A 13,117-nucleotide genomic window follows, 5' to 3' on the forward strand; every position below is an offset into this window, starting at 1 on the left:
TGGAAGAATAGGCAGGAGACATTTGAGGTATGAGAGGGACTTTGCTCTGTGAAGTTCAATTTGACATTGAAGGAAGGATGTCATGAGACAGAGACTTGTTGATCTTCCGAAGCTGGGAATAGTTAGCTGACAGCCAGCAAGGAAATGGAGACCTCAGTCTGGCAACCACAAGGAACTGAGTTCTGCCAGCAACATGAATGAGCAAGGAAATGGGTTCTCCCCTAAACACAGATGAACACAGACTTGCCAAACTTTAATTTTAGCCCAGTGAGACCCATGCTAGACAATAAGTTTTTGGTAATTTGTTATAGAAGCAATAAGAAATTAATAAGCAAGGCCTTATAGACTTTTATATTGGGCATATCTGATTCAAACCCTCACTCAATCCCTTAATAAGCTGAGTAACTGCAGGGCTGTGTTTACCACCTACTTCATGAGGTTGTTGTGAGCCAGAAGGTAGGTCAGATAATGATTAAGTTCAGTTCAGTCACTCAGTCGTGTCTGACTCTTTGTGACTCCATGGACTCCAGCACTTCAGGCCTCGCAGTCCATCACCAACTCCTGGAGTTTACTCAAACTCATGTCCGTTGAGTCGGTGATGCCATCCAACCATCTCATCCTCTGTTGTCCCCTTCTCCTCCCACCTTTAATCTTTTCCAGCATCAGGGCCTTTTCAAATGAGTCAGCTCTTCTAGAAGTAACAATTATGATGACAATAATATGAATAATACTTTAATAATATAATACTATAGATAATATACATATTTTAAAAATAATGGTTGTATGCAACATTTTTTGAATATTTACTATGTGCCAGATAATTTTCTAAGCACTTAATAGGTATTATATTTTTTAATCCTTAAAATACATCAGTTAGATGGTATTATTATAATTTACCAACATTTTTTTCTTTCTTTCTTCTTTTTTTTTTTCAGCTTTTCATTTGGATTGGTGTATGGCCAATTAACAATGTTGTGATAGTTTCAGGTGAACAGTGAAGTGACTCAGTCACACATATACACGTATCCATTCTCCCCCAAACTCCCCGCCCCGATCCAGGCTCACATAATATGGAGCAGAGTTCCATGTGCTACACAACAGGTCCTTGTTGGTTATCCATTTTAAATACAGAAGTGTGTACATGCCCATTCCAAAATTCATAACTATTCTTTTCCCCCATCTTTCCCCTCAATAACCATAACAGAACTTTTTTTCTTACACATGAATGACAGTTATTTAGAAAAAGAGAAACAGACAGACAGAAAAATCAGAGAGGATGAGTAACTTGCCTGAGCTCACACGTTGTGTTAGAGTGTTGGAGCCAGTACACTAAACCTAGAAATGTGAACCAGAACCTGCCTATTTAATCATCTTGCTGCTGCTCTTGTTTAGTCACTAAGTTGTGCCTGAATCTTTGTGACTGTAGTCCCCCAGACTCTTCTGTCCATGGGATTTCCCAGGCAAGAATACTGGAGTGGGTTGTTATTTCCTTATTGTTGCTGTTGTTTCAATATTAACCATTATGCGACAACTGCTCAATTATCATTATTTTTGTTATTACTACTATATTATTATTATTATCATTCCAATATCAATCAAAAGTCCACAGATAATACAAAATAGTAATGGGAAGACTTACACATGGAGTTTTGACTTTGAACAAAGATTATCTTTGAGTCTGCTTTACAGTTTGATCAAAGGGCCAGTTCAGCTAACCAGAGCATGTAGACCTGGTGTGAATATATGCTAAATTGCTTCAGTTGTGTCCAGCTCTATGCAACACCATGAACTGTAGCCTGCCAGGCTTCTCTGTCCTTGGGATTCTCTAGGCAAGAACACTGGAGTGAGTTGCCATTCCCTTCTCCAGGGTTAGACCTGGTGTGGGAGTTGGCAGTTCATCCTAGAGTCATGTGTCCTGCTGTTATGTATCAGCAGTTATTAAATTTATCTGTGAGTTCTGAATAGTTTATTTAATTTCCATGTTCTGGTTGCATAACTGATCTATCTAATAATATACTCCTTTTAAAGTCACAAATTAAGTTAGGTCAGTAATTATTATAACTATAAAAATATGAGATAGATCATTCAAATGTGAGGCTTTATATCAACATAAACTTTTTTTTAAGAGTCCATTAGGAAAAGGACAGATAAATGAATTGTTGGATTTTTCACTTATATCCAGAGGCTCTGTGTGTTTTGTTCATCAGCATAGTTGCTTTTATAACACATTTTCTTTGGTTTTCACAGCCTTTGACCATGGGACTGTGGCTGACAAAGCAGAAGTGTGTGAGAAGGGAGACAGTGAGATACAATGACCAGCTGTTCAATATTATGATACCACTGAAATGAATAAATCCATCCTCCTGAGGGAGACAAAAAATACCTTGCTCTACAGCAGTGATGTGTGCAGAGAAGAAATAGTCTGAGTGCTATGAATGTGATGACAAAGGGCTGAAAGCTACAAATGAATTCTCAGCCAGAGAAGACCCTTGCCCCCAACTAAGTAAATGCTGTATCAGCCTGGCCTTCAGCATCCCACAGATGGGGCCTGCATTTCACTTACTGAAAGGGGAGCAATCGCACTTCTCCCCCTGACAAAAAAGATAATTGCGAGGCCTGGAGGGGTGAGGGCAAGGAAGATTGTTCCAGTCAATCCTAGAAGTCCAGTTAATCTAAGCCAAAGGAAGTCACTTTAATCACCTCTATGATCTTCCTCACCTTACTCAGTACACTTCTGGCTTTTCAATTAGTATTTCATTTCTTTGGCAAATGATTCACTATACTTTTGCTGTTTTGTGAACCCATGTCCTTCTCCTCCAGTTGATCTTCCTACATGTCCCTAGTCTCCTGCATTGCAATTAGCGTTTCATTTCTCTGGCAAATAATTCACTATGCTTATGATTTACTTTTATGGTAGTCACTTATTATCAGTCTTGGGTCATGGTAACTCAGCAGAAATTCCAGCTGAGAGATTTCAGCATGCTCCTAATCAGCCTCCTGGCTTAACTTTACCAAGTCATTCTTCACCCAGATACCAGTGGGATGGCTCATAAGAGCAAGTCTGATTGTGATCTTATTGCTTGTCCTCAAGTCAAAATTCAACTCAGAATCAAAGTCTCCTAATATTTACTGTGAGGAGAAATTTCACAGTGCTCAGCACATCCTCAGAAGTCTTTATGCCCAGGGTACCTCTTTCTTAGGGCTTCCCAGGTGTCTCAGTGGTAAAGAATTCACCTGCCAATACAGGAGGCACATGTTCAATCCTTGGGTTGGGAAGATCCACTGGAAAGGAAATGGCAACCCACTCTAGTATTATTTATTGCTTGAGAAATCCAATGAACAGAGGTACCTGGCAGGCTACAGTCCATAGGATCATGAGGAGTTGGACATAACTGAGTGGCTAAGTAACAACAACAACAACAGAATGGATTTAAATGACTTCAGACTGTGTTTTGGTAATGCCCTAAACCTTCCTCGTTTAATATTCAGCAATGATGAATAGCATCTGGCTATTTTCTGTCTCCCTCAGTAGATCGCAAGTTCCCTGAGAATATGGCCATCTCTTGTGCCCATCACAGTGCCTGGCACCTTGGACAATGAGCATCTCTTTGTGTTAAATATTTCTGTTAACCTGGTACGCTCTCACCACCCAGTTTGGTAAAGCATTTGGGTTGATCAGTTAAATTAAATCCACAAGATAAAAATTCCAAAGTTATACTCTATGAGGTTCCAGATTGCCTTGGTACTGTATATCAAATCATTAGAATAATTTAAAAAATCAATTTTTTCTGCAGTTCATTTTCCAATTTATCATCTATATGTCTACATGAGCAGGAGCTGCAAAACTATGCAATCTGGTAGAAACTGTTGCCATCATGTCACATAATTACTTTTTCATAAGCTAAAAGTGTATCTTTTCCTTAATAAGCTGAATGATAATTCTTATATGGGTATATGCATCTATCTATCTGTGTTGATGGTAATTTCATATGCGTTGTGTTATATATTCCTCATAATACCACCTTGAGGTAAATACTACAACTTTTATTATCTCTCTTTTATTAGCTGACACAACAGCACTCAATGTACTTAATGTTTAGCCTGAGTCACCAGACAGTGAGTGACAGAATAGAAACATCTGGTTCACAAAATGGAGTCTAGTTTATTTTCAATTCTGAGTTATTTTGAGACTCCTTGAGTTCAAAATGTAAAACAATTCATACTGTAAACCTCATATGAGGGCTTCCCTGATAGCTCAGTGGTAAAGAATCTGCCTGCCAATGCAGGGGACACAAGTTCGATACTTGGGTCGGGAAGATCACCTGGAGAAGAGAATGGCAACCCACTCAAGTATTCTTGCCTGGAGAATTCCAGGGACAGAGGAGCCCGGCAGGCTACAGTCTATGGGGTCACAAGAGTAGGACACGACTTAGTGACTAAACTGCAAAACCCCATACGAACAAAGCCCATATATGTTTTCTTCACTACTGTGTTGCCCATCACCGAGCTCAACAAAGAGCAGGTACTTAATAATTATTTGTTAAGTGAATGAATGAACCTATAATGGGAATTCTTTTCACTGCCTTTTCATTGCCTTTCAAGGACTTTGTATTTGCACACAGCAAACAGAGAAGAGATGGCAGCTTCTAAGGCAGCTGATATGAAAAGGGATGCAGGATATTGAAGCGGCTAGACGGACTAGGTGATGAATCTTGACTCTGCTATTTATTAGTTGTGTGTTTTGGATCATTATTTGAATTATAAATCCCATTCCTATCATCAGGGTTTTCCATCATCTGGCCTGAACATAAAGACAGCATTACTTGCTTCATAGGGTTTTTATGGGAGGTAAATGAAATAATGTATAAAAAGCATGTACCACAGAGTCTAGCATTTAGTAGATGCTAGATAAATATTAGTAGCTCTCTTCCTGCTGTGAGGGAACCATGTTAATTCATAGCCATTTAGGTCAGCAAGGGAGTCAATCACTTAAGTTTTTTTTTTTTTTTATCCCTAAATAGTAATTACATATTTACAATTCCAGACTGCTTGATTTACATGTTCCCCTCTTAGCTGTTTCTAAGCAGTTTCAAGCTTTTGCATACCCTCAGAGTTTATCTCATTCTGCTATATAGGTTGAAGATAAATTTTGAAATCATACCAGTATAACTCAGCAATCTTTCAGGCTAGTGGATTTAGTTGTGAGTTTTAGCCAGGAAAAATAACAACCATAGTAAAATGTTTTGTAAATCCATACCTGATTGGAGAAAGGATATTAGACGTTAAGCTCTTGATTTTAATATATCTAAGCATTAAGCTACCTTTTGTATTTTGCTTGGTATGCTAATCCACACAGAAAGCATTACAGAAATTATTTCACGAAGTCCTCTCTAAATAATTCTTTTAACCTTATGAATGCTGAAATGTGCAGTCTTGCCAGCCATTCTAGCTACTTAAAGATTCAGAAAACAACATTAGTTTTGCTTTTAGACAAAAATTATTCTAGGCATGACTTGTGTCTAGGGAGTTAAGAAAACGGTGATACTATTTTTGGATTCCTTTACATTGATATATTAAATTAGTGAAATTAACTTACAGTTTGTTCCTTTTCTTCAAATACATTAAAAAAAATAAGTTGAAAAAATATCTTCTTAGCCATTTCTACAACTGATTATTGCTGCTTGTTAAGTTTGGGCAACTCCTTTTCCAGTGAAAATGTGTGTCGATTTCTGAAGCAATGCACAATCTGCATCAACTGTTTTTGTAAGTTTTTGCATGAGACTGACCTTGGTTTGCATAGTAGCTCTAATTCATTAGCTAAGTCATTTTAACCAATGAGTCTCAATTTTTCCACTAGTCAAAAGCAGCCATTTCTGTTTATCTAACCCGTTTGTTGTGTGGATGAAATAATATAGGTAGATCTCTTTATGTGGAGCAGAAATCTATAAATATTAATCCCTTATCTTTAAGTATTCTTTAACCATTTTCATGCCACTGATGGTTTCATATAGTGATAATACCACTTTACATATGTATCATTTTCCAATTTTGCCAAGCACTCTCACGCAATCCCTTATCCTCATAACACATCTGAGAGACCCCTTCTTTGTTTGGAAGATGAAAAAAATTATTAAATTGTAAACTTCTTAGATGTAAAGGATGATGTCTTCTGCTCTTTTCTTTGTTCTTCAGGCCAAGCTTAGCCCAGAACTTGGCATACATTTGGGGCTGTATAAATATTTGTTGCACAGAACTGATTGATGTGAAGAATAGTAACTTGTCCAAGGTCACACTCAAGGTTTTGATGGCAAGATGAGGACAGGGTTCCTTTGACTTTTGGATTTTTCCATTAGACAAGTGGTGAGCAATGTTTGAATTTTTTTTTTCCAACAAGGTCAATTCAGGGAAAATAAAAATGTTTATGTGTCACAAATTCCCAATTAAAATGAAAATAGCTTTATTGAGTCTCAAGGAAAAATATATTCCTTCTACTTAGATTCCTTACTTCTGCAGTACAAAAGTGCCAAAGAGAAATCTTAGCACTTCTTTTTCACCACTAAAATGTTAATATCTGGGCATATTTGAGAAGGAGCCACCCAGAGGCTGCTTTCCAATCTTTTATCCTTTATATTTGCAGAGCACTTTAGAGTTCTCAAAGTGCTTTCGTAGGCATTATCTAATTACATTTTTGAAACAATCCCAGAAAGAGGTATTATTACGAACCACACTCTACAAGGGTGCAATAAAGTTGCTAGGAGGGGGAATGACTTGCCTAAGGTCACAGAGTAAGTGCATAAACAAGGCATTGCCTCCCATATCCTTTATCCTGAAGACTTGCCCCCTTTGCCTATACTGGGTACTAGGAGTTGAGACAAGATAGATTCCCCAACCCAAAAACAAAACAAAGCATAAAACACAAAAATCTGGGCATTTTTGTCTCAGTTCTGCTCATGAGGCTTTTTTATTAATCTAGCTCAGTACAGGACCCTAAGAATGAACCAATCCCCCCCAAAAAGTTACTTTATTGACATGAAGGTTTTCTGCTCTAAAATCTTTGGGCAGAAAGGCTACAGTGAGAATTATACTATGAGCTACAAACTGAAGTGTGGTCTTTAAGCTGCTCTGCATGACCTAGCTGGATGATTGATGCCATGTCAGAGTTCTGTTCTGGTTTATGGAATGCCAGTGATTTGGTACTGTCTTGACTTAAAATATCTACAAATGATCAGCTTTGTTATAGTCTGCACATATGATGAGGCTTTAGAAATTTCTTTTACTAAATATGCATGTACTGATCCTTCCTTCCCACATTTATACATCTTATTTTTTCATATGCTCATTTGATTTTACTTACTTTCAATTGGAGATTACAGTAAAGCAAGCATATTTAACCAGGTTGTCCACTGAGGGAAAGTGAATAGAGGTTTTTTCCCCCCAACAATTCCTCTTCAAGGAGTTCTGCAAGCAGTTACATATTTGTATAAAGTGCCAAGCCAGGAAAGTATGAGGCAAGAGTGGGAATGGGGTGGGAGAGGAGGTGGCATGGCTTTCTGATGCTGTTCCTGTCTCTCTTCATTCAGTCTTACCCCCACTGGTCTCCTCTATTTCCCTTCTATGGTTTCTTATTTGTCACCATCACCTCTACATGAGCTAAGAATAAATTTGGAGGGTTTTTTTTTGTTGTTATTTTTCTTCTTTTGAGTCTACATCTGCTTCCTTTCTCATTTATATTTCACAGTTCAGTGTTGTAAGTGACATCATTTTCCAAATTCATTAAAAATGACAGGGATGTCTGCAGTTGTGATACTGATAAGATCTTTTGTAGGGAGAAGCAACATTTGCAGAAAGTTTTGTTGACCTCAGACAATTTGCCATTCTTGAAGAAATACAGAGCTGCTACATATCTGATTTTCTGCTTTCTGACCCAATAGAAATAATTATTGGCTTGTTTTAGACTTGGTTGTGTTTGCTAGCTGATTGATGAAGTTCACATTTAGTAGACTTGCTGGGTTTTTCTGTTTGTTCTTTGAATAATGCTGCTGAAAGTTAAATTAGACCCTCTACAACAGATACTGTCTCAGTGGATGAGTGGGTACATTTAATCCACGGTAGGGAAAACACCTTCAATTCAGTTCAGTTCAGTCACTCAGTTGTGTCTGACTCTTTGCAACCCCATGAACCGTAGCATGCCAGGCCTCCCTGTCCATCACCAATGCCTGGAGTTTACCCAAGCTCATGTCCATTGAGTTGGTGATGCCATCCAGCCATCTCATCCTCTGTCATCCCCTTCTCCTCCTGCCCTCAATCTTTCCCAGCATCAGGGTCTTTTCAAATGAGTCAGCTCTTCGCATCAGGTGTCCAAAGCATTAGAGTTTCAGCTTCAGCATCAGTCATTCCAGTGAATACTCAGGACTGATCTCCTTTAGGATAGACTGGTTGGATCTCCTTGCAGTCCAAGGGACTCTCAAGAGTCTTCTCCAACATCACAGAACAAAAGCATCAATGCTTCGGTACTTAGCTTGCTTACAGTCCAACTCCCACATCCATACATGACCACTGGAAAAACCATAGCTTTGACTAGACGGACCTTTGTTGACAAAGTAATGTCTCTGCTTGGGTATATGCAATTTTTTTTCTTATATTTTCTTACATCTGCATTTCCAGAATATTGTTTTTCAATTTTTAGATAAAGAAAAAGAACAAGTGCAAAGATAAATCAATGAGTTCACTGAGTTGGAAATCTTTATAATGTGTAATTTGCAATTACTTTGTCACTTTTTAATGTTTACTAATTTCCATATTTCCAACACACTAATGACCATATAAACAAAAGTTTGTTCAATGTGTTTTTGTTTAATGAGAATCAAAATTTCAAAAACCCATGCTCATGGCCAGAATTTTCCCAAAAGGTAATTCATATGATTAATGAGAAAAGCTTGTGCTTTCTTTCCTCCATATGGTAATTCAGTTTATTGTCAAAGATAGCATTCAGTCTAATGTTGTTCACATTTAGCAAATATTTAGAAATCACCTAACTGCTCAAAGCACAATACCCTTAACTCTTAAGATATGATCCTTGTAGTTTTACAGTAGTTCCTTAACTGATTTTCTTTCATTTTGTCTCTCTATGCACCTAATCAATCCTCTACGTTGACAATTCCTGTACAAAGCCATTTCTGTTTTCTCATCAAAATTATTTCAGCCTCTTTTCATTCATTTATGGCATAACACTTATTCTTGTGTAATGGCATATGATACCTGTTATCGTTAGACAGCGTATCTGTTACTGATAATGCAGGTGATTAATTACTCATGTATGGCAGATACCGATGTAGTGTGGTTACCCCTACATTCCACACATTTTTAAGATAAGCTATTGAGTATAACAAGCACACAAACAACTGCATAAATCACATATGCAGTTGCATAAATTACATTTCTCAATAAATTTTCACACAGTGAACATGTTCATATAACACCTTTCCAGAGCAACAAAAAAAAACCTTCCCAGTCCCCAAGTGGGGCCTTTTGCTCCCTCCCAGTCACAAGTGCCCTCACCGAAGTTAACACTAGCCCACTTCTCTTCACCATAGATGAGTTTTGGTTTTGTGGCTGGATTCTTTCACTCAATATTATGTGCGTGAGTACTGGCATTGTTAGTAGTTTATTCATTAGTACTGTTGTTTAATATCACGTTTTGTGGATATACTATAATTTATTCATTCTGCTGTTCTTGAAAATTTGCTTTTGCTACTTGTTTGGTTTGCTAGCTTGAGCTGTTAGAAAGAGTGCTGCTGTCTATATTCTAATATATGGCTTGCAGTAACCATTTATATAAGTACATTTTTGTTCATTCATTTATCCCTCCCTTGGGATGTTAAATTGCCAACATGAAATCGAGAGTTGTGTTGTTGTTGTTGTTTTTTTAAGAGAAATGTGTTTCTGAAAATACTTGAGTTTTGAAGGCAAGTAAAGGGAACTTCTTAAGCTAGTCCACTTTCCAGTTACAAACATTGGGACATTTATGTCTGTTTCAAGTTCTGTATCCCAGAAGATTAATAATAGAGAGTATTAATAATTAACAGATAGTATTAATTTTTAAAATTCAGTTCTACTTTAAAACAAATAAGCAAACAAAATATTCTATAACATCAAAGAAAAAGAAAAATCACAAAATTTAAAGGTAATATGAATTCTTAAAGAGGGACTTTCATATGAATTCCTAGAAAGTTTTATAAAAACAACTCATATCAATGGCTAGTAAACTGAAGCTGGATCTTAACAATGATCCAAGAAAGATGGAAATAATTTCTGTATAAAAAATAAAATAAGCATTGAAAACATTTAACATGGTGTCATTGAATTAGCCTTGAAAAAATCAAGTAAGTGAAATAGAAAACAGATTGGAACAATTTTATTCCACTAGGAAATGGAGAATAAAAATATACTGTGTAAGTAAGAGAAGTCCGCAGAGAAAAACACAGAACAAAGAAGGATGAATAAATAAGCAAAGATATAATAAATAAAATAAAAAACCTAGAGCTAGAGGAAATAAATTTTCAATATTGGGAACTAAGAGAAATTAAAAAAAGACCTAGTATGTTCAAAGTAAAATGTACAAATATAAGCTACTACTGAAAGACATTAACAATTTTAACTTTAATTTTCAATACTAAACACAATGAAATAACATAACAAACAAATATGGATTGCACAATTTATTTAAATATCCTCTCCTTAATAAAACACTGGGAGATGTAATCTACAATCTTAAATGTGGAATTCTGCACTTTGAGCTCAACAACAATGTTTTTTTTCTTTTTGTATTTTTTTAGCATTTTGTTCACTTAAAACAAATTCCTGTTTTATCTAAATTGATCATCCTTTAGTCTTATATATAAAAACATACTGTATAGGGTATACCTAAATATGTCTCAGAAATTCAAAAAGACTCATGGAATCACTGATGAACATGAAGAGTTAATTGATTGATTTTTCAAAGTTATAGGTACTGTTTTGTACCAATAATGGAATATCCACTAAGTGTGGCTATTGTTTTTGAGAAGAAACAATTAGGCTTAATTAATCCCATGGACGGCGGAGCCTGGTGCGCTGCAATCCATGGGGTCGCTAGAGTCGGACACGACTGAGCGACTTCCTTTCACTTTTCACTTTCATGCATTGGAGGAGGAAATGGCAACCCACTCCAGTGTTCTTGCCTGGAGAATCTCAGGGACGGGAGAGCCTGGTGGGCTGCCATCTATGGGGTCACACAGAGTCGGACACGACTGAAGTGACTTAGCAGCAGCAGCAGCAAACCACATCATTAAGATAGGAGAAAGACTAATAAGAATAAATTAGAATACAGAACATCAAAATTAAAGGAGAACTAGTACTGAAATCTTAACTGGTATAACTGCTGGATCAGAGTAGGATACAAAAGAAAAACAAGTGACAATTAATGGACTCTGACTTCAAGATGAAATACAGATGTGTGGGAAGAGTCAGAAGGTAAGGGAGAAGCAAGAAGCTATAAAAATGTTCAACTCTTTTTTTGAAGGCAGCATGGAATATCCTATATTTCAAAACTTTTAATACATTACAAAATAAGTAATTAGGTAATTAAGAAAACAGTAAAGTAAGAGCATAAAATAGGATTATAGCAGATGACATCTAAATAACAATTAGAATAATAAATTTGAATGGTTTAAAACCTCTATAAAAATCTGAAGGATCTTAAATTGGGTTGATAACATATACTGAAAATATAAAACGGATTTTTTTCTGAACTCTACATATAAACACCCATGGGGACTGCTTCAAGCCCCACGCTGAGGTCCCTAGGTCAGTGCCTTCTCTGAGGTCTGCCTTTATCATAAGCTGGGGACCCAAGCACCAGCCTAGGCTAGGCAGACTCTTATTTGCTTTCCATTGTCCTTTCTTTCCAGAGTCAATTTGATCTCCATCATGGACATGCCAGCCTAAGTAGGATTTGTTAGGAACCGTTAAAGGAAGGTCACTATTTCTTGAAATGGACTATTCAAGGAAGGTATAAATCACTCACCTATAGCCAGACATCCTGGAATGTGAAGTTAAGTGGGCCTTAGGAAGTATCACTATGAACAAAGCTAGTGGAGGTGATGGAATTCCAGTTGAGCTATTTCAAATCCTAAAAGATGTTGCTGTGAAAGTGCTGCACTCAGTATGTCAGCAAATTCAGAAAACTCAGCAGTGGCCACAGAACTAGAAAAGATCAGTTTTCATTCTAATCCCAAAGAAAAGAAATGCCAAACTACTTCACAATTCAAACTACTGCACAATTACACTCATCTCACATGCCAGCAAACTAATGCTCAGAATTCTCCAAGCCAGGCTTCAACAGTATGTGAACTGTGAAATTCCAAATGTTCAAGCTGGATTTAGAAAAGGCAGAGGAAACAGAGATCAAATTGCTAACATCCGTTGGATCATCGAAAAAGCAGGAGAGTTCCAGAAAAGCATCTACTTCTGCTTTATTGACTACGCCAAAGCCTTTGATTGTTTGAATCACAACAAACTGTTGAAAATTCTTTAAGAGATGGGAACACCAGACCATCTTACCTGCCTCCTGAGAAATCTGTATGCAGGTCAAGAAGCAACAGTTAGAACTGAGGACATGGAACAACAGATTGATTCCAAACAGGAAAAAGAGTACGTCAAGGCTGTATATTGTCACACTGCTTATTTAACTTATATGCAGAGTACATCATGCAAAATGCTGGGCTGCATGAAGCAAAAGCTGGAATCAAGATTGCTGGGAGAAATATCAATAACCTCAGATATGCAGATAATACCACCCTTATGGCAGAAAGTGAAGAAGAACTAAAGAACCTCTTGATGAAAAGTGAAAGAGGAGAGTGAAAAAGTTGGCTTAAAACTCAACATTCAAAAGCTAAGATCATGGATCCCTGTCCCACCACTTCATGGCAAATAGATGGGGAAACAATGGAAACAGTGACAGACTTCATTTTTTTGGCCTCCAAAATCACTGTAGATGGTGACTGCAGCCATGAAATTAAAAGATGCTTGCTCCTTGGAAGAAAAGCTATGACCAACCTAGACAGCATATTAAAAAAGC

Source organism: Bison bison, unplaced genomic scaffold (genome assembly GCF_000754665.1).
Source record: "Bison bison bison isolate TAMUID 2011002044 unplaced genomic scaffold, Bison_UMD1.0 scf7180017864519, whole genome shotgun sequence".
Lineage (NCBI taxonomy): Eukaryota > Metazoa > Chordata > Mammalia > Artiodactyla > Bovidae > Bison > Bison bison.